The sequence below is a fragment of the Panicum virgatum genome, chromosome 3K, assembly GCF_016808335.1.
Source record: "Panicum virgatum strain AP13 chromosome 3K, P.virgatum_v5, whole genome shotgun sequence".
NCBI lineage: Eukaryota > Viridiplantae > Streptophyta > Magnoliopsida > Poales > Poaceae > Panicum > Panicum virgatum.
In genome coordinates, this window is record NC_053138.1 from 51,315,092 (window position 1) to 51,338,890 (window position 23,799).

Below are 23,799 nucleotides of genomic sequence, written 5' to 3' on the forward strand. Positions count from 1 at the left end.
GCCACCTGGCTCCTGTGTGCTAGCCTGCTGGTGCTTGAATCCTTTGCTGCGTGAGAGAAAAATCAACTCCACTTCCTGCAGGGCTGAGTGCACCACCAGCAGTTGCTTTTCCCTTGTGCGCACGCCCACCAAAACAGCCTGCCCTTTGCCCTGCACACCGTTCCAGCACCAGGGCTCCCTCGCGCTGCTGCCTAGCAAGGAATCGCCACATCTAGTTCCTGCGCCAGGAGGGGAGGAGACGCCCCAGCCATGATTCTCCCTGCACACTAGAAACGAGCCAAAACGAAATCCAAACGAAGGAAATTCTAGAGACGAAATTGAATCAAACGCCCCGAGGGCAAAAGGAGGGGAGGGCCTCCTTTCCCATCGATTTGCAGTACAAACCTTCAAGGATCCATCACAAAATCTCCTGGGGTTTGATTATTCGAGGGTGTGGGGGATTGGACTCTCTGGGCTCCCATTTGGCGGAGAATGCAAGGCCGCTTGCTTGCTGCAGCTGATTCCGAGGGAAACGGGTCTTGGGTGGCGGTTCTGTGGGAGATCCGGTGCGCGGGGATGCAGCAAGAGCAGCGAAAGAAGGTGCGTGCAGGGTTCTTGCGATTCCTACCTCTTTGATGTTTGTTCGTGAATTTCCGGGTTATCTTTTGCACCAGCGTTGATGCTTGATGTCAATTCCAGTTCTAGGCTGCTAATAAGCGTGAGTCATCGATTGCTAATGTTGGGAACAACTATTTTTTTTTGAATTTTCTGATTTGTTTTATAAGTTTTGACGGGACTTGTTCATGTTCATACCATTTGCGGAGTCTGAATTTAATCTGGGTATTGTTGTGATCTGAGTTCTTTCTCTATCAACTACTATGGGCCCTCAAATACATTCATACTGATACGAAACCATTCCTTTTATATATTTGCTTGCCAACGATTCCCTGAATGCCCCATCTGGGATTCCACATCATTTCCACTTATGTTTAGGATGATCACATTCCCTTTCATCTCCTTTTAGACATGGTTCATAAGGCGCTAAGGCGACTTGTGGCGATCTACCACCCTCACAACGCCTAGGCGTATTAGGCGCGTGGCGAGGCAACGCCATAGATATACTATGAACATGCATGACAACAAAACTTAGTAGCATATACATACCTTTTTTGGACTGCTGTACCACCCATTAAAGTAATGCACAAGACCACAAGCCACTATCTAAAAGAGCAGCACAGAGCACAAGCAAATGCACAGCATGGGGACACAGTCAGGCAGTAGCATATTAGCAGCGCAGCACAGAGCACAAAGCAACATCAAATGGCTCAATTAGTAAACAAATGAGGGCATGAGGATTAAATATTCAATCATAGAGCCAATGAGCCACTAATATATACAGAGCACAAGCATTCAAGCAAAGAGTAGAGCACAATCAGTCAAGCACAGCAGTACAACACATATACAGACTACAGAGCACAAGCAGGACTGCAGGAGAAGCAGAGAGGAAAGAGTTACCTGGCGGGCCGTAGCAGATGCAGAGGCACGAGGAGGGAGGAGCCTGCGGGCCGACGCAGATGCAGAGGCACGAGGAGGGAGGAGCCTGCGGGCTAGTGACGAAGAGGGAGGAGCCTGAGGGCCGGCGGCCGGCGCAACCTAAGGGCCGGCGGGCGGGGTCGCGCTTGCGCTGAGGACGGCGCAGAGGATTCGCGCTCGCAATGCGTAAGGCGCAGAGGAGTCCCGCTCGCGCCGCGGACGGCGGACGCGCGGAGGAGTCGCCGCCACCACGAGCTCCAGGTGCGCTCGTTCCCCTTTCTTCTCTCGTTCTCTCTCTCCCCAAATGGCCAAATCGATGAACGGGCGGTCAATTTCTCTACTTGGCCATCGATTTCCCACCCCCCAATCGATTTTCCGCCCGCCTCCTCTGTTTCCTTCCCGCCCCGATCTATTTCCCGCGCGCGCTCGTCTATGGCGGCCGCCACATCGTAACAGGACGCCTACCGGACGCCTACCGATGCCTAGGCGACGCCTTGGGCCTAAGGCGGACGCCATACATGCCTAGGCAAGGCGTAGGGGACGCCTTGTGCCCTGCGGGCGCCCGGACGCCTAGGCGACGCCTTACGAACCATGCTTTTAGATAGCAACTCACAGCGACCATAATTGCAGCTAATGTTTATAATGGTGACCTGATTACCTGAAGCTCAAGAATATTTTGGCGAACTCTAACTGCAAACTGAAAATATGTGGCTTCGGACTAGCACGAGTTGCATTCAACAATACCCCAACAACAGTATCCTGGATGGTATGTAAGAAAAAAAATGTTATTTTGTTTATTGGATTGAATTATATTGGATATCATATTTGATATATATGCCCTGCAGGATTATGCTGCAACAAGATGGTACAGAGATCCTGAGCTTTGTGTTTTTTTTTTCTCGAATGCGCAGGAGAGCTGCGCATCAATATATTAAGAAGAGAATTGTGGATCCTTCTTCTCCATGGTGAGCCCTATAGTTATATCATACAAATGCTCACTATATCGACAGAGGAATCCGGTTTGGGTTGTGAAAAGCTACATTTGATCGTCCCATAATATAAGTTAGCAATTACGATTCTTTGAGCATATTATTCTTTCCCCCCTTGACAATGAGTTCTATCATGGCATGTTATTACATTTCACCATTGTCCTGTTAAACTCTGTAATTATTTAGGTGGAGATATAAATGCTCGTTTTTCTTGTTCTATGTTTCATTTTTGTTATGTGGTCAATCTGGTTTGTATTTATCTCTTTGTTCTGTATTGTGCACAAATAGGAACCAATGAACTGTTGAATAGCAGCTTTACAATAATATAAAATGAGCTTTCTTTACTATTATTTAAATTTAAACCGTTTCCAGTATGCTTATAAAATGTTCTTTACATTGTTGTCCCCCAAAAAAATGCAGTAAGCGCCAGCTATTGATATTTGGAGCATTGGATGCATCTTCACTGAGGTGTTGACAGGGAAGTTGAACCTATTGCTTTTTTTAATTCCTTTTCAGGTCCGGAATGAGAAAGCAAAAAGGTACTTAGCAGCATGAGAAAGAAAGACCCAATTCCATTTTCTCAGAAGATTCCCAATGTGGATCCTCTGGCACTCAAACTAATGGAAAAGCTATTAGTGTTTGACCCAAAGGACCGTCCAACTGCAGAAGAGGTAATCCTTTGGTGCTCTGTTACCTTAATTTTTTCTGCTGCCTCAGTTCATTTTCCTCTATGGAATTAGGCCTGTGATGTTGCTTGCAACCTTACTTGGTAATCCTAAGTGTTTGTGAGGTTTCTTTCAATACTTTTTTTTTGTGTCAGATATTGCGTGATCCATACTTCAAAGGTCTTGCCATGATTGAAAGAGAGCCATTTTGTGAGGCAATAAAAAAAGTGGAATTTGACTTCGAGCACAAAAGAATGTCAAAGGAAGAGATAAGGGAGTTGATATTCCTCGAGATACTGGAATATCACCAGCAATTGCTGAATAGCTACATAAACGGCACTGAGAGGACAACCTTTCTCTACTCAAGGTTTTAGCTTTTCTGTATTTGCACATGTATGGTGCTTTGTGCATGCATGTATTTACTCACGTATTCCTTCATTTCAACTCTCTCATGGGAATACTCGTTGGCTATGTTACACAGTGCTGTTCATCAATTTAAGTAGCTTTCTCATCTTGAAGAAAGCTGTGATGCTGAATCCCACAAGACAGCAGCAGGCTAGAATTGCATCTGGAAAAAAAGGTGATGGTTTATCCCAAAAAAGAGATCCCTTGGAAGGTACAAAATCGTTCTGACCACAATGCCTTCTCCGCTGCCATACAGAACAAGCAGGATGTGTTCAGCCCAACATTTCTATGTTGCAATATTTGTGTGCTTAGTGGTAACCCCTATTTTTAAGTGGAGCAGGAAAGCAAAGTACTGACAATGTGCTTATATTATCATATTATATGCTTATTAGTGCAGAGATTTTGCTCCATCTTTGGTTGAAAAATAATGTAGGTTAAGTACCATAGTCCATAAATGACTAAATTGACACTGATGGTTGTTGATGTGAGACTTGCTTGCTCTGCGCTATTGAAAAACTATAGGATGACATGGCATGCCAAGCAGGTTCCGACAAATTAATTTCGAATCTGTGTTGGACTGTTGATAGGTTGGCTATGTTACATGTGTTGGACAAATTAACTTCATGTTTACATTTTATTCTTTTATATGTAGATATGACATGCCACATGTCAAAATTCTTGTGTTGTTTTTGTATTTACGCCAAGTAATTTCAGATATGTGTTGGTGTTACTACATGGAGAGGTATTCTGCTGAGTCTTCCTGTTGGATAGCAATTATTCATCAGGCTTATTAGTAAATCTGGAAGAACAAGTTTACTAGAGCACATGCATTACAACTGGACTAGCTTAGCCTTGCAGTTACTTATTTACTTATTTTAAAGCTTTAACTCACGCTGTATCTGAACTGGTAGTATCATAGCCACCTTTATGAATTAGAGAAGGAAAATTTGCCCTTGCACCTTGCCCTTTGATTTGACGCAGTAACTATACTAGATTTTTTTTCTTGCTTGACTATCGTAGCCTGGTACTTGAGAAGGTTTTGTATGCTTTAAAGTTTAAACTGATAGTATTAACTCGAAGTATCCGGTTGCATACTCTAAGGCCAAACTTCTAACCTGTCCAATATAGTAAATCCATTATGGGACAATGCCTCTTATGTTCAATATGAGATATAAAGCTCCAGTTACTTTTTCCTAAAAAAACAATTGTTTCTGTCCTTGATCCAATTCATGTTCTTTGCACTTGCCTTTTTATTTTGGCCAAAGTTAATGTTTTACATTTTTCTCTCATTCCAGATATACTAAGTTGTTTTCAATAGTTTAATGTTTAGATGATACATGCATCTCCTGGGTTTTATAAATATCTTACTTGCATTGCAGAGGTAAGACCGTAGTTGCTGAAAATCACTGGCTTGAGTACTTCAGATTCTTCCATGCAATATTATTCAACATGATATAAGGACAGGCGTGGAGCTCCAATGGGTTGATCAGATTGCGCCACCTGATTCCTGCAACTAACCAGAGGTGATAGGTTGATCCAATTTGCTGATGTTGTTTTGATATACACATGTTCCTTTTATCTATACATTACAATGATGAACTTGAGTATAAGCTATATCTTTTTATGGACAACTTTTTTCTTTCCTTTGTATGGAGATCTTTTTCCCTATTGAACATGATGCTGTGAAGGCCATGATTTATGCGGTATTACTCATTCATATTGATGTATAGCCTTTGTATGGTAACTTAACTTGCTCCGTTTAATTTAAACTGTATACTTGAATATATTTTTCTTGCACTCACTGAGTGATATTTGTATTCTGGATTGTTAGTATTCCAATTGTACCCATTGAGTGATACTTGTAAAGAACTATAATTTTCTTGCAGCCTATAATTTTTTTGCAGCCCGTAGCAACACATGGGCACGAACCTAGTCTAACCCTAAAAGAAGTGGAGAAGGGAGGAAGGGGAAGAACAGAAAGGAGACGGGGAGGGCACCGTGACTTGGTCGGTCAGGAGCCAGGGCCGCGCCCCAACCGTGACTCCCATCTTATCTCTTTAGTTTTCCACCAAAAGGACTAAATTACCCATATTCTAATTAACTAAGGTAACCATCCACACAGAGGCAATACAATCCATATTTTGATAGACACATCGGACGGGCACGGCTCCTCTTCGACTTCCCTTCGCCTCGAAGAAAGCTCGGAGATGACGCCGCGTGTCCTCTGCCCGGACCTTGACCGCACCAAGTCGGCCCCTGGTTTTGCGGCCGAAACCGGGAAATCAGCCACCGCCGATGGTTTTGAGGCCCAAACCATCGAAACCGTCCGTCTCCTCTTAGCCGCCACACGACCTCGCTGATGCCGGCACGTGTTGGACCTCTTGCCGCGCCTTGACGCCTTCGAGTCGTTTGCGCGCACCCGCCACACAGGCCGCCTAGTTGACTCGCCATTGTCCTTGCCGACTCGGTCCACGTCGCCGCATCCTTCCTTCATGCTTCCTTGTCGATCCGTGCACCATGTGGGCCGCTCGTGACTCCGCCCGGCATCTTCGGATCCCTCGGCCCAAGTCTACTCGCGTTCATCCCCGAACCTTTCACTTGGCCTTCATCTCGCGCCGTCGACCGCCGCGTCGCACCCTACACCTGCACTTCACAACCAAGGTTGCATCAACACGCAACGGTTGTCAATCACTCATCACACAGGGATGATCACCACTGGTCCTCAATTTCCTCATCTCCGCTCTCGCATATACACTCTTGGAACATTTATCTCCTTTATAATGTTAAGTTTTTTTAGTAAGGGTACATGTTTTTCATTTTAGCATTGTAGCCTCTGATTTATGAAAGAAGCATAGTGTTCCAATTTTCCATGTTAAAGAAAGGTAAACAAACAGGGGTGAGACATTCAAAGAACAAGAGCTGGTTCTGCGCATAATTAATCCGCTCCTCTATCTGGCCTAGAACATTGCTACAATAGGCTGCCCTAGCTCTACTTGGGCCAAATAAACAATGTCATATGTCTATGTATATCGTGTGACATATCAATGGAAATTCTGGGACAGGCATGAGGAGGCATTGAGAAGTTTCTGATAGCTTGCCAAAGGCTTCTTTTAGCATACAGCAGGTTTGTAGCAAAGGCATTGCTAGTACTCCTTCTTTGACCTGCGGCTGTCACATCTTGAGTGCCAATTCGTGGAGCTGCTTCATGTTCAGACCTTTGCAGCATCGAGCAAGGACATCAGGAAATTAGCTTCAGAATTGAGATATAATTTCGTTGCTCAGCTTGTTGAATTATAAGTAAGTTTGCCCATGTCATCGTCTCTGGACAGTCAGACCTTTGCAGCTTCTGTCTAATTAATATAAGAAATTTGGTTGAGATAATCTGAGGAAGGAAAAATTTAAGAACAAATGTTCATGAGTCGTACATGTCATGTATTTCTGTTTTCTATCGTCGTCCACCACAAACGATTGGCTACAGTTTTAATTTTTTGACATATTCATTTAATTTTTTGACATATTCATTATTAGAATCAATATTCTGACATATGAGATGTCCTTCTACACACGTATATAAAGCTGCTACAAATAGAGAGAGGATTTTTTTTTGTGGGGTACATAAAAGGATTGTCAACTAGTAGACCTAATAATTAATAAACGAGTTGAAGTCTCTGTGGTCCTTTTTTTGGTCCAGCCAGTTAATATATGAGCAAACCCCTACTTCAATATTTCCACAATTTTTTCCATGCGTTCGTTCAATGTTTCCTTTTGGCCATGACCAGGGCTGCAGAACGCCTTTCACCGCTATCTAGGAGTGTGAGATATCAGCATGACGCACTCTGGCTCAAACAGAGATCTCTGGTGGTGTCAGCTGCCAGCCCGTTCGTCGGGTGTGTGCAGAAGGAACTCAGTTGTGACCTGGCGCTCTTAGATCTTGTGTCTTGCTCAGTGTTTCTCTGCGGCGGTACGGTGAATCTGGGCAAAAAGCTCTTCTTAGCAAGCTTGGCCTCTGGCAGCATGAACAAGAAACTTTGGCACTGCAGTCTTATGGAACAGAAGCTGTCTGTTCATTGATCCAACGGTGAAACTAGTGTACAAGAGAATTAAATCTTGTAAAATGTCGCTGATTTATTCAGCATCTATCAAGATGAAATGAAACAAGTGATGAAGTGATTGGATTGCAAGTAGGATGACCGCCAAATTAAACAATTCTTTTTTTGAAAGCACAAATCAAACAATTCTAGCCCGTTTAATTAATTTCCTTGCAGTGCAGATACATTCGTTGAAATCAATCGCCAATATAGTGAGAAGTCAGGTACTGAGTGTGATGCATTAGTGGGTCGGTGGGTACTTGAACTGAGATGTCGCGGAAGTCATTAGCAGTATCCACCCTGCTGTTATTGCCTCTGCCAAGTATAATTGTACACAAACTAAAGAGAACAACTCCAGTGTTAGGGCATCTCCAAAAGACTCGGTATCCCGAGTTGGCTCGCGAAAAAAAACGAATCACCGTAAAAAACAGCTTCCAACAGGTTCTGCAGCCTGCTCGCTACTGCATCCGGCTCGTCATCCCCGCTAGTTCGCTCGGCGAATCTCCAGAGTGAGTCTGACTCGCCATCCGGCCCTCCCGTGCGCTCCCTCCCCTCCGCGCTCGCTTTCCTGCGCCCTCCCACCATGGTCGCTGCCCCTGCATGGCTGCATCCATCACCGGCCACCGTAGGGCCCCACCCTGCTCTGGCCAAGCCAGAAGAGGAGGTGGGGACGTTGGCTGGCGCCGGGGAAGAGGAGGTGGGGACGGTGGCTGGTGCCGGGGAAGAGGAGGTGGGGGCCGGACGGGAGCCGCGTCGCTCCGCGTGGCCATCGGTGGCCGCAGGCCCTGTGCTGCCCAGCCTCTTGCCGGGAGCCGCGCCGCTCTGCGTGAACTCTTGCTGGGGCTCACATCGCCGGCTGATTTGCAGCTGCCTGATGAGCGTTGTCGACCTGGAGGTCGATTTGGGGGTGCTGGAGGAGGGCGCTGTCCATTTGCTCGCCCGAGGTCGATCTAGGGGTGCTAGAGAAGGGCGCGGTATGCGGATGCCGGTGTCGAGGAGGGCGGTGGCGGAGGGGAGCAGAGAAGATCGTGAGGCCCGGTGGAGAAGATAAAAGGAGAAAAAGAGTATGACGTGTGGAACCCACGCGTTAGTGGGTGTGGAGGGGGAGAATTGAAGGAGCTATTGGCATTTGGAGAGTGAGAAATAGATAGTCTGTTGGATTTAGCCTATTAATATAGAGAGGAATCTGTTTACATAGTTGAATGGAGACTCAAATAGAGAACCAAAAATGGCTATTCTCTACTTAAATTACATTGTCTAGTTTGTTACCATATGATCTACAAAAAAAATTACATTGACTCTACTTAAATGATATATTTTAAGAACATTTTTTATGAAGTTAGAATAATTTGTTATAAAATTAGAAGGCGGAACACATATGTCGCTCCATTTCGACGTGTGACTCACTTTGGTTCCTAAGGTGAAATGCCGTAGCTCCATCCACACCATGCGCTATTGTGTCAGCTCTCATGCGTACCCACCCTTCTCAAGTTTATTATACATGTGTTTCTGCTGATCTCCCTCAAGAGCTGCTCAACAAGATGCACCTCTCACGGTCACACCAAAGAACGAGACGCATCATGCAGCGTCTGACCACGGCAAGACTCGGATGGGCATCTCTCCGTGTCTGAAAGAAACAAGCCTGAAATCCCACCAACGCCATCTTGTCATCTCCCCTAGCACTTCGTCATTCACAATGTCACATTACTAATTATTCTATGTGCTATCTATGAAAACGTTTCAGTTAGGCATGAGGGACATTGAGAAGTTTTTGGTATTGTGTAGGTAGCTCACGATGTGCAGCTAACGGGCACTGAGCTGATAGAGAGAATGATCAGGGCGAGGGATTTCAGTGTAGTACCAGGAGTTTAGCACGCCTGACTAGATGATGAACCAACCATGGACCGTCTTGCCAGAAGCCAGACATGAGCAGAGCAATGAAACATGTTAGGCTTGATGTGATGAGTACTCATTTAGAAGAACAATTAGAACAGGCCATTCAAAAATGTCGCACTTGGGTGTTTGTGTGCTCTGCGGTGCAGTTTCAATCCTGAATAATGAACAAAGAACTGCGGTGCAGTTATTGACCTGGCGAACCCCAGTTTAGATAAGTCTAGCAAGGAATGTAACATCCCGTAATTTTTACAAAATGTTATAAATTCCAAAAATATGAGTTTTCAAAAACTTTTTGGTGTGATTGTGTTTTAGCTAGAAAAATATAAGATTTAATGCTATCTCTCTCAAAATTCCTAGAATTTAAAACATAATAAATATAAGGGTAAGTATTGTTAGTGTGAAGTATTCAGAGTTATTTGATTTTTATTGGATCTACCTTGTTTCAATTTACTTGATGAGTTTTTGTTTGAAATTGTGTGGATTTCAAATTTGAATTGAGCCACTCAAATTTGAAATCAAATGCTCACCCCACTAACAAAAACTATCCAACCCTCTAACATCTAACCTACCCAACCGAGCCTGGCCCGTAACACCGCACCCGGGCCTGCTAACCGGCCTGCACAGCCCGAACCGTCGCCTCCGGTCTGTTACCCTTTTCTTTTCCTCACCGCCATCGGCCCGTTAGCATCCCGCCGGCCCAACCCGCGCAAGCCTCGCGCGGCCTGCTTCGCCAGCCCGTCCCGTCGCTAGTGCCCTTCTCCCGTGACGCTGCAAGCCCGGCCCCACCTACTAGCCGCACGCCCTTTTTCCGCCTGTTGTTCTTCCTTCTCGCGGCCGCCGCCGCTCCGTGCCCGCTCCCACCTACCCGCGCAATCACGCGAGAGGTGTCGCCTGTTGACTGTGGCAGAACCACTTGAATTATCCCGGCTCAAGTGCGCTGGCCATCACCATAAAGGCAACACCGACTCAAACGCACTTCAAATGGAACAATTCTTGGTCTGTCGGGTAACGTCCCGATACAACCACCGGATCTCGGATCGAACAAGCATACCCCGCACAAAGGCGAGTCCAGAGATATCACAACCATATATTTTACAACACAGGCATAGCAGTTATTACAACAAGTTCAAAGTATTATTACATGTCCAAACTCAGTAAAACATTATACATAACATAAGTTTAAAGTTCAGAGTTAAGCAGCGGAAAGAAAACACGACGGCTACAACACGTCGCAAAAGTATACCAAGCTAGCCCAAGCAAGGTATCACTCGTCGGGGTCATTGCCGGCCGGAGACGGATCCCACTCAACGGACCAGCCAGGGGGCAAAGAGCAGGGCCAAGTCAGACTAGCGGTCTGGTCCTCAAAACTCATACCTGAAACAGGATTCAACAGCAAGGCTGAGTATACTAATACTCAGCAAGACTTAACCGTCAACAGATATACTTAGTCCACTTAGCTAGACTATGCAGGGTTCTGTAAGGCTCTGGTTTTTCTTTTGCTGAAAAGCAATAAAGAGTAGGTCTTTAATTTCTCATTTTAGCTTTCAATATTCTAGTTGATTAACCATTCTATGTAAGCAACTACTTCTAATCAACCATGGTAGAACTTTAGTCAAACATCAAGATTGATCATAATAATATTACTCTTATTACTCTGTGTGGCAAAGGGATCAAGTAGTCTCAATGTCCGCGAGAGACGGACGATTCGAATCGGATTTCCAACCTTGCAAGGTAAACCTAACACACACGTTTGGAACACCGTTGGGTCATTCCCAAACAACCGTTGACCTTTCATTCCGGCCTGTGGATAGGGTCACTCTCCCCGATTATAGGGCACCAACTTCCTCCCTGCACCCGTGGTGTTGCGCAACATAAACATAAATAAAAACCTTTCTCTAAGAGAGAGTGAAAGGTATATCCACTCACCGGTCCGATCAGCTACTAGGCTTACCGCGTACCATATTTACGGCATGTGGCTAGTACGTTCAAACACTTAACCACCGCTACCACCCGCGACCTTAGCAGAATTCATCAATACAGACGGGGTCTCACCCAAGGTCATGATATCGAACATGACCCCGCCCGACGTCCTTATAGTGATTGCAGAAAGTAAACAAGCAACTTCTATTAAGCTCGCGAGTGACAGGCAATCACTCGACTTTTACCGGTCCTATAAGCATAGCAGTTACTTGAACTCAAGTCTAGTGTTCAGTACATAGGTTTCTAGGATCATGCATCTAGGGTTTCAATTCAAATCCTAAGAACTGTAAATGCACAAGTAAATAGTACATAAAGTGCATAATTTGAAATACTGGGTTTATGTCCGGGGCTTGCCTGGGATTAACACTAGGTCAGTGTTGGTTAGAGAACAATCGCTCGGCGAGCATCTTCCTTCGGTCGTGCACATTGGGATCCATCCGTCAATCTTCTAGACGTGTCCACCATTTACTGTCTTCTGACTCGGTTCCAACGTCACATCCTTCACGTGGTACATCCATCGTACCTAAATGAAATGCAATAATGCATATGTATGAATGCAAAGTTCCGAGTTGCTCAACAATGTAGATGTTATTATTTTTTCCTTCACGATAAAGTTGTAGTCTAACATAAAGTGAGTTGGATGTGAAACTTCTTAATTAACATTTCCTGGGCAGTCATTTATAGAGTAGTAATTTAATACCATTTAGTTCATAAAGGAACTAGGGGTGAGTTTCAAAACGTTACCAAACTAGGCAAATCCAAAAACTTGATTTTCACTTAACAAACATGCATAAATCAAAATCCATAGTTTCCTACACTTCATGAAATTTTTACACATAAGGAAATTCATGACAAACAATCTACCATAAATATTTCAGTCCAATTCATGCTGTAGAAATACCATGAAAAAATCTTTTACTTAGCCTCTGCTGAAAACATGATGAATTTGTACAGGTCAAAAGATGCAATTTCTGGAAATGAAAATTTAACTGGAGATTAGAATCCTTAATATGAGCTTGTGGTAAAAGTTTCAGAATTAAATGAGCTATACAGCAAGCATGAGAATTAAGATTCCTTTTCTAGGCATATATCAAATTAATATTCCACAGAGCAACCTACTCAGTTTCACTTGCTCAAAATTTGCAGGATTGGTCAAATACTCAAAATCAAGCTTTAGTAAAAATATCAAATTTTTCTATGCAGTGGAACTGAGGTTCTTGATTTAGCATTTTATTAAAGCTATTAATTGGTTAGACTAGTTGGGATTAACAAAAATTTCTCAAACTTTTTATACACTAACTAGGTAATGAATGACATGCACACAAAAATTTGTAGTCTCAGGAACTAAGTACAGCAACATGGAGAAAAGGATTTATTTATCCTAATCATAAAACAAAATAAAAGTAAAACAGTAGCTACACATGTCAACAGGACTCCAAATTTTTACAGAAGCATACACTTGCATCCTACATCTTAATATCCAAAAAATCAACTACAACTCATGGCTAGAACTTGAGATCTAAATAAATGACATTTAAACTTGCAATTAATCTAGAGCAAAAACTAGTGACCAAATCAAAAAGTGATAGTAAAGAAAAGTGTAGATCTAGTTACTAGAAACTCAAAACATTTGGGTTTGCATTTATCCAATTTTTCTATGATTTTTAAACAAATTTACAAGTTTGCTGTTTGAAACTAAAAACTGGAAAGACAGATTTGCGAAAGGGCCCTTGCATCATGCGCAGAACCCCCTGGGAACTAAAAACAAATTGCAACGAGGCCCTTGGCCGGAGGTAGGAGAAGGGGCGGGTGGGGCCGGCCGGTTTCCGGCGGTTTCTCTCGCCGGCGGCGAGGGATAGGGTGGGGAAAAGAGAGAGGGCATCAAGGGGATCCCGTTCTCGGGGGTGGCTTGGGTCGAGGGAGGGCGAAGGAGGGGGCTCCGCGTGGAGGCCGTGGGCGGCGGTGCTCTGGCGGGCAGAGGCGAGCCCGATTCGGCTCGGGGATGGGAAAGGAGTGGAGAGGGAGGTCGGGAACATCTGCTGCACGGGCCAAAGGTGGAGGAGAGGGGCGAGGGCGCAAGCGAGCTGAAGAAGTGGCGCACGGCACGGCTCGGGGCGTCGTCGCCGTGGCGCGTCGAGCGGCCATCCTCCGCGTGCGCGCAGGGAGGTGGCGCTGCGTGGAGAGGCCGAGAGACTTCGGGAGAAACCGGGGACGGGGAAGGGCCGGGGGCTCGGCACGTGGCCGACGGCACCGGCGTGCGGCGGCGAACACCGTCGTCACGGCGAGAAACAGAGAGGGAGAGATGGAGTGAGGGCAATTTGGTAATTAAACTGAAGTTCAAAAAATTTCAGTTTGTAAACTCAATTTTTCTCCTTCTTTTTGGCCTCAAACGAAAAACTTTTGAATACCAAACTTGCTTCAAATTTCGAGATCGACAACTTTCGTTTTAGGCACTTTTTCATTTGAACAATGGTTTGAAAAATAAAATTTGAAACTTGAGTGCATTTGAAAATATCCTATACTTTTCGGAAATCCACTTTTTCTCCCATTTTTGTGTGGTAACTAAAAAAACTTTGAACACGAAAGTTATTCGTCTTTTGAAAACCTATAACTTTGGTTTTGGACAAAAGTTCGTTTGAGCTATATTTTAGAAATCATTTTCAAAGCATATTTGTTTTAAAATTTGAAAGATTGTTTAAAACCTTGAATACTATGGTTCATTTGACCTATCATTTTATATGCAAAATTTCATATACACATAAACACACATTCATACACATGCATACTCATACATACACATATTTTATTATCCAAAAGAAATGCATACTTTGAATTTTTCTTGTTTATTAAGTATGAAATCATATTTAATATTTCTTGCTTACTATTTTAAAATTCTGGGATGTCACATTGACGCTCACTAACGATCATTTCTGGGTGTTAACTTGATCAGAAAATCATGAGAGTTTGCATTTCTTACACACATCTTTATCCAAATAAACCCCTAAACCATATTTTACCTCTTAGAATATGCAAGATGTGTTTCTGAGCTAATATGCAGATTGCAAGCACACTTTGGCCTGACGTAAAATCACAGAAAATATCGGAGCACCAATTCAGGCTCAAACGGACCAAAAGTAGCCCAAGAACCAAGTCCAGACCACCTCAAGATAGGCCAAGATCAACGGGGATCAGACAAGGCAGGCCAGGATAGCCCACCCGATGGAGGTGCACCAGGGTACCTCCCTGCCGAGTAGTTATATCCGGACAGGCACTCGGCTGGACGTCGGAAGGTTCCTCCGAGGATCAGGATCAAGGCGCGGATAAGGATTCCAGATATCTAGGGATCTCAACCGACCTAATTCCATGTAACAACCCGAGTAGATATCCTCCCTTATTTGTAACCCACGGCACCTAGCCTATAAAGGCGCCATGGGGAGACCCATAGAAAATAGATTATCTATCATCGTCGTCTAGCTCATACAATACACAAAACACAGGACGTAGGGTATTACGCTCTCGAGCGGCCCGAACCTGTCTAAACCCTGGCGTCATCACGCAACCATCTGACTCTTGGCTCCGGAATCCCCTCATCACCTACAAATCTACCGCCGGGAATACCCCTGGTGGACTTGCCAGATAAGCAATTCGACAGTTGGCGTGCTAGGTAGGGGAGATTTCTCAGGAGTCCTTGCAGCGAGTTCGATGGCATCAAGATCCAGCGTCTTCTTCTCCGCCAGCGTCAGCGTCTAGATACAGGCCGCCGCCGGATTCTCCATCACCTTTGGTAGTTTCTCGGAAACTACGGTTCTCAGGAACCCACCCACCAGCCCCTCGAGCATCGAGAGCGGCAACTCCACAAGCGTCAAATCCGATCTGACGGCGCAAAGCTCTATCGTTCGTCGAGTTTTTGAACTCGACATCAACGATCCTCCGATCGTTCGCCCCAGGGCAACACGTCGCCCTGTCATCTCCAACAACGATCTCATCTCCGGGATAGATCGCGTCACTAGATCCATCGCCGAGTGCATTCAACTCGGCGAGAGTGTGCTGGGTCGTCTAGGCGATTTGGCCCCTTCGCCCTACGGTCTCCGCAACAACTCGGCGGCGTACTCGGATTAGGTTCGAGTACGCATGGGTAACCTGCGCATTACCGAGTTGGATCAGTCCGACTCAAAATAGATCCAATCTGATTTGCCCTCGCACCCTGAGGCCGAATATCAGGTCGCTGTCTACACCCTCCCGCCCAACCGCAACAGCTCCGACGGTTGGCTCCAGATCTCAGTCATCTCGCTGGACTCTGAGTCCTTCGACGGCGAGGACGATCAACATCAGGAAGATCGCCTCCGCCACAACACTCTCGGAGCCAAATGCTGGGCCAACGACGAGGCCATCCTCTGGGGCGAAGAAGACCTCGAGAATTACGAGCATCGGAACCCCCGGGTTGCACGAGCACGTGGATCTCCACCAAGGCCCAGGAACCTCAAAAACGAGTTCATCCTGGACTATGACGGCCATGAAGTCTTCGCCACGCCATCTACAAACATGGCTGCCGTATTCCAGGTATTCGAGAATCTCCCTCAAACTCCTAAGGTTGCAAAAGCCCGTGCTCGTCTCCACGTTGCAGCATCCCAGACCCAGGGCTTGAGGAAGGAGTACTCCAACTACCGGGCGCAATCGAGCTCCAACCGCTCGGTACGCCCCCATCGCCGGGACGAGGAGGTCAACCAGCTGGATCTTCATGCCCGCCTCGACCGCCGCGATCTTCGACCCTGCATCAACAATCGCCATCACGAGCGGGATGCTGCCGAGCGGGAGTGACGCCGTGCTACGATGAGGAGTACGGCGTACCCGGTGCCAACCGCAACAACCGCGATCATCAACCTCGCGGCAACGACTACAACCCGGCCGATGACCTCGACGGCTTCTCTGCCTTCTTCGACAGGTGTTGACGGTGCTTAAGTGTCAAATTCGACCGTCAACTATACTGAATAATAAAGGAAAACTATACGCCTTACTCACATATTTGTATCACTAACCTTGCTCCACAGTTGTTTTCGAGTTTTGTACATTTCAGATGAGCAAGAGCGGAATAAGACAAAAACACGCAGCAGACGCCGTACAACTACGTAGAATATTGCATCCGGCGTCACACCCTTACAAAGAGGGCCCACATGTCAGAGGAAATGGGGCCTCCACGCAAGATGCACTAGAGGATAAGGATAAGATCCAGCGAATAAACCATCCAGGAGAAGATCAGGCCGAGGGGCTGCCAGGTGGGGTCGGCGGACCCCTAGGGTCGGTCGAACCTAGCCTGCAAGACATCTAGGTGCATCTCGAGGAGGTGTGGCTGCCAAGGCATCTGATCATCTTCCATATATGCATTTGGCAGGAACTGACCTCTAGAGCTATAAATAGGTCCTCTCTCACCCCCCTAAACACACACACCCCTCTCATTCCACTCTCTCCAAGAAGGCTCTCTCTCTTGCTCTCTTAGCTTGGTAGTGGAGCTAGGCTAGTTCTTCTTTAGCGATCAAGTCGTTCTCGGGGTCGTTGAGCAATCCTAGGCTCCCGGTATGGCTTTGTGTCAGACTTGTCAGACTTTTATTCATAATATAGAGATGTGCCATGGTTGCTTTACTATCTTGATAGTTTATCAATCTATGCTTAGTTCGTTCATAAGTTGTGCTAAGGTTCGTGAGAAGGGCACGACCTCGCGTCGTTCCTCCTCTTGCCATCCTCCCGGCACAGGAACCCATTCAGGAAGCACCACTTGCTATTGGGGCTATGGCTGAAAAGACCCTTCGCGAGTTCTCCGTCCCCTCCACCGACAACGTGGCCACTGGCCCCCAACATCAACGTCGGGGATGTGAACTTTGAGCTCAAATCAAGCCTCATCAACATGGTGCAGGCTAGCCCATTCTGTGGCAAGCCAAATGAGGATGCAAATGCACATTTGCAGAACTTTCTGGAGCTCTGCGACACTATTGTCATACAGGGTGTCACTACCGATGCAATCAAGCTTCGTCTGTTTCCCTTCTTCCTCCTGGGGAAGGTAAAACAGTGGTTTTACAAAGAAAAGGACATCGACACCTAGGCCAAATGCTCCAAGGCGTTCCTCGCTAAATTCTTCCCGCTGGGCAAAACAAATGCCCTGCACAGAAGAATATCAAGTTTCCAGCAGACGGGGATGGAATCCATCACGGAAGCTTGGGAGAGGCTGCTGGAATACATCCTGTCCTGTCCTCACCACGGCATGGACGAGTGGCTTGTCCTTCAAAGCTTCTACAACAGGCTCACAATGACATCTCGAGCCAACATTGATGCCTCTGCTGGAGGAGCCTTTCTCGACCTGACTATCGCCAAAGCTAAAGAATTGGTCGAGAAGATGGTCTCCAATCTGGGATGGAGCGATGAATGACTCCAACCCTGCACGAAAGGCATGCATACCATCAAGGAGACGGATATAATTGCCGCAAAAACTGGACCTCCTCATCAAGTAGATGGAGGATGGGAGCAAACAACAAATCCATGCTCCCATCTACGCCATGGATTCGCACTTCATGTGCAAAGTCTGCGGCAACGATGGACATTCGGGGAACGACTGCCCCAAAACCCGTGAAGACTACGCCTACCTCAACAACAACAATAACAACAACGAGTACTGTCCACCACAAGGAGGCTAGGGGTGGAACCAGCCACGTCCACCATTTCAGGGAGGTAACAACTATAATCCTTCTTATAATTTGAATTTCAATTCGAACCAACCTCCCTTGAGGGATCTTGTTCTTGGCCAAGTTAAAATTAACAAAAATATAAATAAAAAGCTTTTGGCCAATGACAAATCCATGGAAAGTTTAAATGTTAAGCTTGAAACTTTGTCTTCAACACTTAAAAATCAGTTAAGTTTTAACAAAATGATCGAAACCCAGCTTGCACAAATTGCTGCTGCTTTACCTGCTGTTGAGAGCGGGAAGATCCCGGGTCAACCCGAGACTCCCGTTGAAAATGTCAGCATGGTGTCCACAGGTCGGGGTAACTCATCCCGAAGGCCACCACGCAATAACCATGCAGGCAGGTACAATCCCCCAAGAAATGACATTTGGGATGGCATGGTGGCAGCATTACAAGAGGATCCTGGGGTCCCCATGATCAGCTGGTCAATTTACATCAAACACTTCGAGCGGTGCCTCTGCGATCTAGGGGCAAGTGTAAACATAATGCCCAAGGTAATCTATGAAGCACTTGAATATCCTGCTCTTTCCCCAACAACTATGCTCGTACAGCTTGCAGATTCGACCATTCGGTATCCCGAAGGGATAGCCGAACACATCTTCGTACAAGTATGAGATTCCTTCGTCCTTGCCGACTTTGTAGTAATGGATATGGAGGGCGACCTCGGAGTCAACCTCGTACTTGGGCAACCTTTCCTATGGTCCGCCAAGGCAAGGATCGATGTCGGAAAGGGAGAAATCCATTTCCGAGTCGGAAGGGAGGATATGTTTTTTAGGTTCAAGAAAAGGGAAGAGCACCGCTTCATGATACAACAAGACAGCGAAAGGCAAGCACTCCGGGGTGCACCGGAACCTCAGCCAGAACACCGACCCCCCACGCCTAAAAGAAAGAAGAAGGCAAAGAAGGTGTGGCTGAAGGTCGAGAGTTCGGCCTCGTCCACTTCTCCAGGACGAGCCGGCCAATGGTAAGAACGATGGAGAAAAGTCGTGCACGTCGGACAATAAACGACTCACCCTTGCCAAAGGTAAATTGGTATTTATCTCATATTTACTTTCTCCGTATTTTCAAATTTTCTTGGCACCACATTTGTTTTTCCCCACTGCATATTTGAAAATTTTCAAAATTGTTTTCGGCATGCTGGAATTTTTCTAGCAATTTTCCCTTTTCACAAAAATGCCAAAAATATTTTCTGAGTTTTAAAATCCTTTGGAAAAAATAATTTGGACATCCTTTCGAGCAAACTTTTGGCCGTGCACTATATTTTCAAAGTTTATGACCGTTGAGGAATCACCTAGCCAAAGGAGGGCACCAGGGGGCCCACCCTGTGGCCCGCCGACCCCATAGGTCGGCCGACCCAGGGCCAACGGCTCCTGGGCCCCACCTTCTCCAACGGTTACCTGACCATTGCGCCTGGCTCCTCCTCGGGTGTACACGCCAGGTTCTCTTTAAATAGAGGCCGAGAGAGGGGTGAGGAGCTCTCATGCTCACTCTCTTCACTCTCACTCCCTCTCACACATTCTTGCCCGGGTTTCCTTTGGATTTTGGCTCAAGTTTGATTGCAAGAACACACACTCTCTCTCATTTCTTTGCTGCAAGATTGTCTATGCACTTTGAGGAACAACTTTCGGGTAAGAGTTTCATTTTCATTGCGTTAACGTAATCCGAATCGAGTTGTTCTCGTTCGTTCCTGTTTGTTCTTGTTGCAAGCATGAGAGGTGCAGGGCGGAAGATTTCCAGAGCTTTCAAGAAGATGACGGGGTTAGGCTCATCCCGTTCACAGGGTGAGTCAAGCTCTCATCATTCCTCTGAACCTACACCAACACCGACCACGATGGACTATGAGCAAGACGAACAAGAAGAACAATTTGAGGAGCAAGCCGCAGAACCGCAAGCCGAGGACATGGAAATAGATGAAGATGATGCACCGTACCTCGACTTGCAAGACGACCGCGAGCGTCAAGCCTATGCCATGATCAAGAATTGAAGCTTTGGTCATACCAAAGCTTTCGATCTGGATCTTCTCGAGAAAACAGGTATGGACGTTGACTTCGCTCGTGTTTGGCATGCGGTTGGATGGGATAGCTTTGTGCCCATTGAGGAGAATGGTTCTCGTCTCCTCGCCATCTAGTATCTTTGCACTCTTCGGGAGGTGGACGACAGTGTTTCTTTCTGACTTTTTGGAGTTGAACGCTATTTTAATTAGAGAAATTTCAGCCACCTCCTTGGTTTTAGCGCGCGCTTGCCAGTTTCCCTTGCAAAAGCTTGCCGTAGTTTTGATCGACATGAGTTTTGGGGTTTGATTTCGGGTCAAGTTGTTCATGGCAAGTTTGCACCTCGGTGCAATGACGTTCAGAATCCGACTCTTCGTTTGATGCACAAGTGGGTGGCTATCACTCTCTTTCTAAGAGATGATCCACGACCAGTGTGGAACGATGAGTTGATCATATTATATGCCATGGTCAACAAAATCCGAATCTCCCCCGCAAAAGCAATGGTTAAACAATGGCTCACAAAGTTTCGGATGATGGGTCCTATTGAATGCACTTCTTTGGTTACCCACATCGCATCAAACATGGGAATCTTTGATGGGAACCCTGTTTCTTTCATTGAGGAGCCCCATGTTATGATCGATGAGGCGTATTTGGTTCAAGACCACATACTCAAGAAAGGCCCGGATGACTCCTTGATTTTTTTTTCTCTCGGTTATGCAAATGAAATCCCGTTGCCAAACACAGGATATCATTTGTATAACTCTGTTCGCTAACCATCCCTCTTATTCCATAAGAGGAGAGCCGCATGCATAGTGTTTTTGGTCTTCCTGGCAGGGTTACAAGAACCAGGGCCAGAAGGGAGGAATTCATGCAGCAACAACCTCAGCCTTAACCACAACAATATGAGGTTGGAGGTTCGTCGTGGCAGAGTGCCAGCTCCACCGAGTGGGCACGGCAGGCCTCAGGGCGCCGGTCCACCAGTTCCAGCTCCAGTGGACCCCCGCGACGTACAGCTTCGTCCAGAGGTTTCGCCACTCTGACTCGGCAGATGGTCGAGCTGAACATGCGCACCACCAATATCGACGAGTCGCTGGGCCAGCACATCGAGTCAACTCAAAACTGGCAGCGAAACACAGGCAAGAGGATCCGCAACCTAGAGCAGCAACAGCAACAGACCCAGGAGGAGTGGAGGGCCTACTACCGTTGGGCTGGGTTTAACCCCAACCAACAACAGTGAGCCTGAAGCTAGCTTGGGGAGGACCCCCATAAGAGGTACCTTGTATCAAACTCGATCTTTACCGCTTTCAAAACCTTGCATGAAACCAAACAAAAAATTCGCAAAATTTTAAAAATACATAAAAATTTGCATAACTAAAATCAAATAAAAATTGGCAAAACCTAGAATAACCCAAAAATATTTACTTGCTTTCCAGTTTGTGTAGTAAGCATGTGTAGTTTTTCTTTGTTGAGATGATGAATAGTTGCTCTGTTAGTTCCTTTCATATGCCTAGTTACAACCTTGTGCTCTTCCTATGTTTTGAGTTTGGTGGCTAGTTGTTTAAACTTTAAGCTTAAAACTTGTGGGTAGCGAAAAGCAGAATTCGAATCTAGGTTGTTGTGGGTTATAATATGGCTGAAAAAAGTCACTATGATCTTCTTCTATGTGATGCTTGATATCTGGAGTATTTCTTTTAGAAAAAAAATAAAAAAATAAAATAATGTTCCTCGGTGATATGCAATTCCCATCCAGAGCCATATGAGTTACAAGTTTGAAAAGCCTTTCCACATATGCAACTTGTCTTCTCATTGAGCTTTATCAAATTGTTGTGACCCTTTGAGAGAATCATTTTATACACCCATGATCAAGATCACGTACACGTCTACTCACATGCTATACTTCTACACTTGGAAGATAGCAGGTACATCCATCCATCCACCCACAAATAAAGCTCCATGTTGTACCATGACTATCTCTCTCCAAAGTTATCATAAAAAATGTATGGGCTATACAAAAATAAATAAAAAATGCATACCTAAAGAAGGTATGCCATATGACCACAAAGCATGTCAAAAAAAAAGAAGGAAAAAGATGCATACCCGAAGAAGGTATGCCACACGCCCACAAAGCGTGTCAAAAAAATATAGCCCATACCAAAAAAGATTACAAGAGAGAGAGAGAGAATTCATATAAAGCATTTCCTTCCACCATCCACCAAAAATATCCACACACTTGCACATCTTGATCAAGGCTTATGACTTCTTTCTCCTTTGGATCCGGTCTTTGACTTAGAAAAATATGAGAAGCAAGTTCGCCATCATATCCTCCATACCTACAGATCCACCAAAAAGAAGCCATTAGAAGTAGGATGTAAAAAGAAAGGCGCATAAAAAAGGGCCTTGGTGAGGAATGAAACACACTTGAGCGATTTGAGAGATCACCCGAGGAACTTACAAATTTTTTTTTCAAAAACTTTATAAAACCTCCGGATTGACGGTTGAACAAAGGAGTGGTAAGTGGTACTTTACAAGCCGTTCTGACACTCAACCGCCAAAAGATGAGGATGATGCTATAAGCCCCATAGGAGTAAGGTAAAAGGTGCGAACAAGGCCAACTTATTCAGAATAAAGGTAAGAACACTCGATTGTGCCTTGTGCATAAGTCAAGAATGCGACATTGTAGCAACTCCTGATCAACAACCTAAGTCTAAAACTTTGCTCGGGAAGAGCAAAGGGCTAGCTTGGGGGAGTTGTTGATGGTGCTTAAGTGTCAAATCCAATGTGACACCTCAGGTGTCTATCATATTAGGACATAAGATAATGTGTGAAATTGTGTGAAAGTTTAAATGTTTTCAATACAAAATTAGGGGTATTTCTATAATTTTAGAAAATCACAAGTCCCTTTTTGCAACAGTTTTTAACTTAGGAAGCAAATCCAACTTTATGAAGGGCCTTTTTGCAAATATTCTAGTAATTATTACTTGGCAGCTTTATTGCAAATAAGTCCCAAACTTGTTAAAATTTGCTACCAAAAAGTATTTTTCTTTTATTAAATAGAGTTCTTTAAACTTTTCAAAATATTTCAAAATTCTTTGGTCTAGTGAAAATTTGCACAACATGAAAGTTGTAGTTCTTGAAAAACTGAACAACTTTCATTTTGGGCATTTTTTCATTTGAGCCCTAGATCAACGGAAAATTTTACTTTATAGTTAGCCCCCTAAAACTTTTGGAAATTACAAAACCACCCTTGTTTCTTTCTTCTTCCTCCTTCTGCCCGAACAGGGGCACCACCATTTTGGTCGCCGCTAGCACCACCCGCCCACGGCGGGCCGCCCTAGCTTCGCCACTCGGCCTGCTTTGGCCCTTCTTGGCCCTACTCCTACCCTTGCTGGCCCTCTCTTCCCTTGCCACGCCGCGCCGCCGAGCCCGCCTCTGTTTTGCCTTCCTGTGAGCTCGCCGCCATTGGGAAACCACCACCCCGGGTCTCCGATCCCCCATGCATCGCACGCCAAGCAATGCCACCATCTCCACCGCCTCTACTTGG

The 23,799-nt window shown here is 45.6% G+C and overlaps 1 long non-coding RNA gene and 1 other non-coding gene across 8 annotated transcripts; one reads left to right on the forward strand and one right to left on the reverse strand.

The window, feature by feature from the left end:
- Nucleotides 1–418: 418 nt before the first annotated feature.
- LOC120699518 lies at nt 419–5,355 on the forward strand. 7 transcript variants are annotated; one of them, XR_005685472.1, is made up of 7 exons: nt 500–697; nt 2,143–2,278; nt 2,358–2,477; nt 3,018–3,172; nt 3,322–3,533; nt 3,648–3,782; nt 4,951–5,355. It is a non-coding gene; the product is annotated as an uncharacterized LOC120699518 (long non-coding RNA). The 7 variants fall into 7 exon arrangements; XR_005685470.1 differs by lacking the exon at nt 500–697 and adding an exon at nt 1,632–1,773; XR_005685467.1 differs by having other exon boundaries at nt 419–1,773; nt 3,322–3,782.
- A 12,326-nt stretch (nt 5,356–17,681) lies between these two features.
- On the reverse strand, nt 17,682–17,790 carry LOC120701723. The gene has a single exon (XR_005686278.1). It is a non-coding gene; the product is annotated as a small nucleolar RNA R71 (small nucleolar RNA).
- Between the last annotated feature and the right edge of the window lie 6,009 nt (nt 17,791–23,799).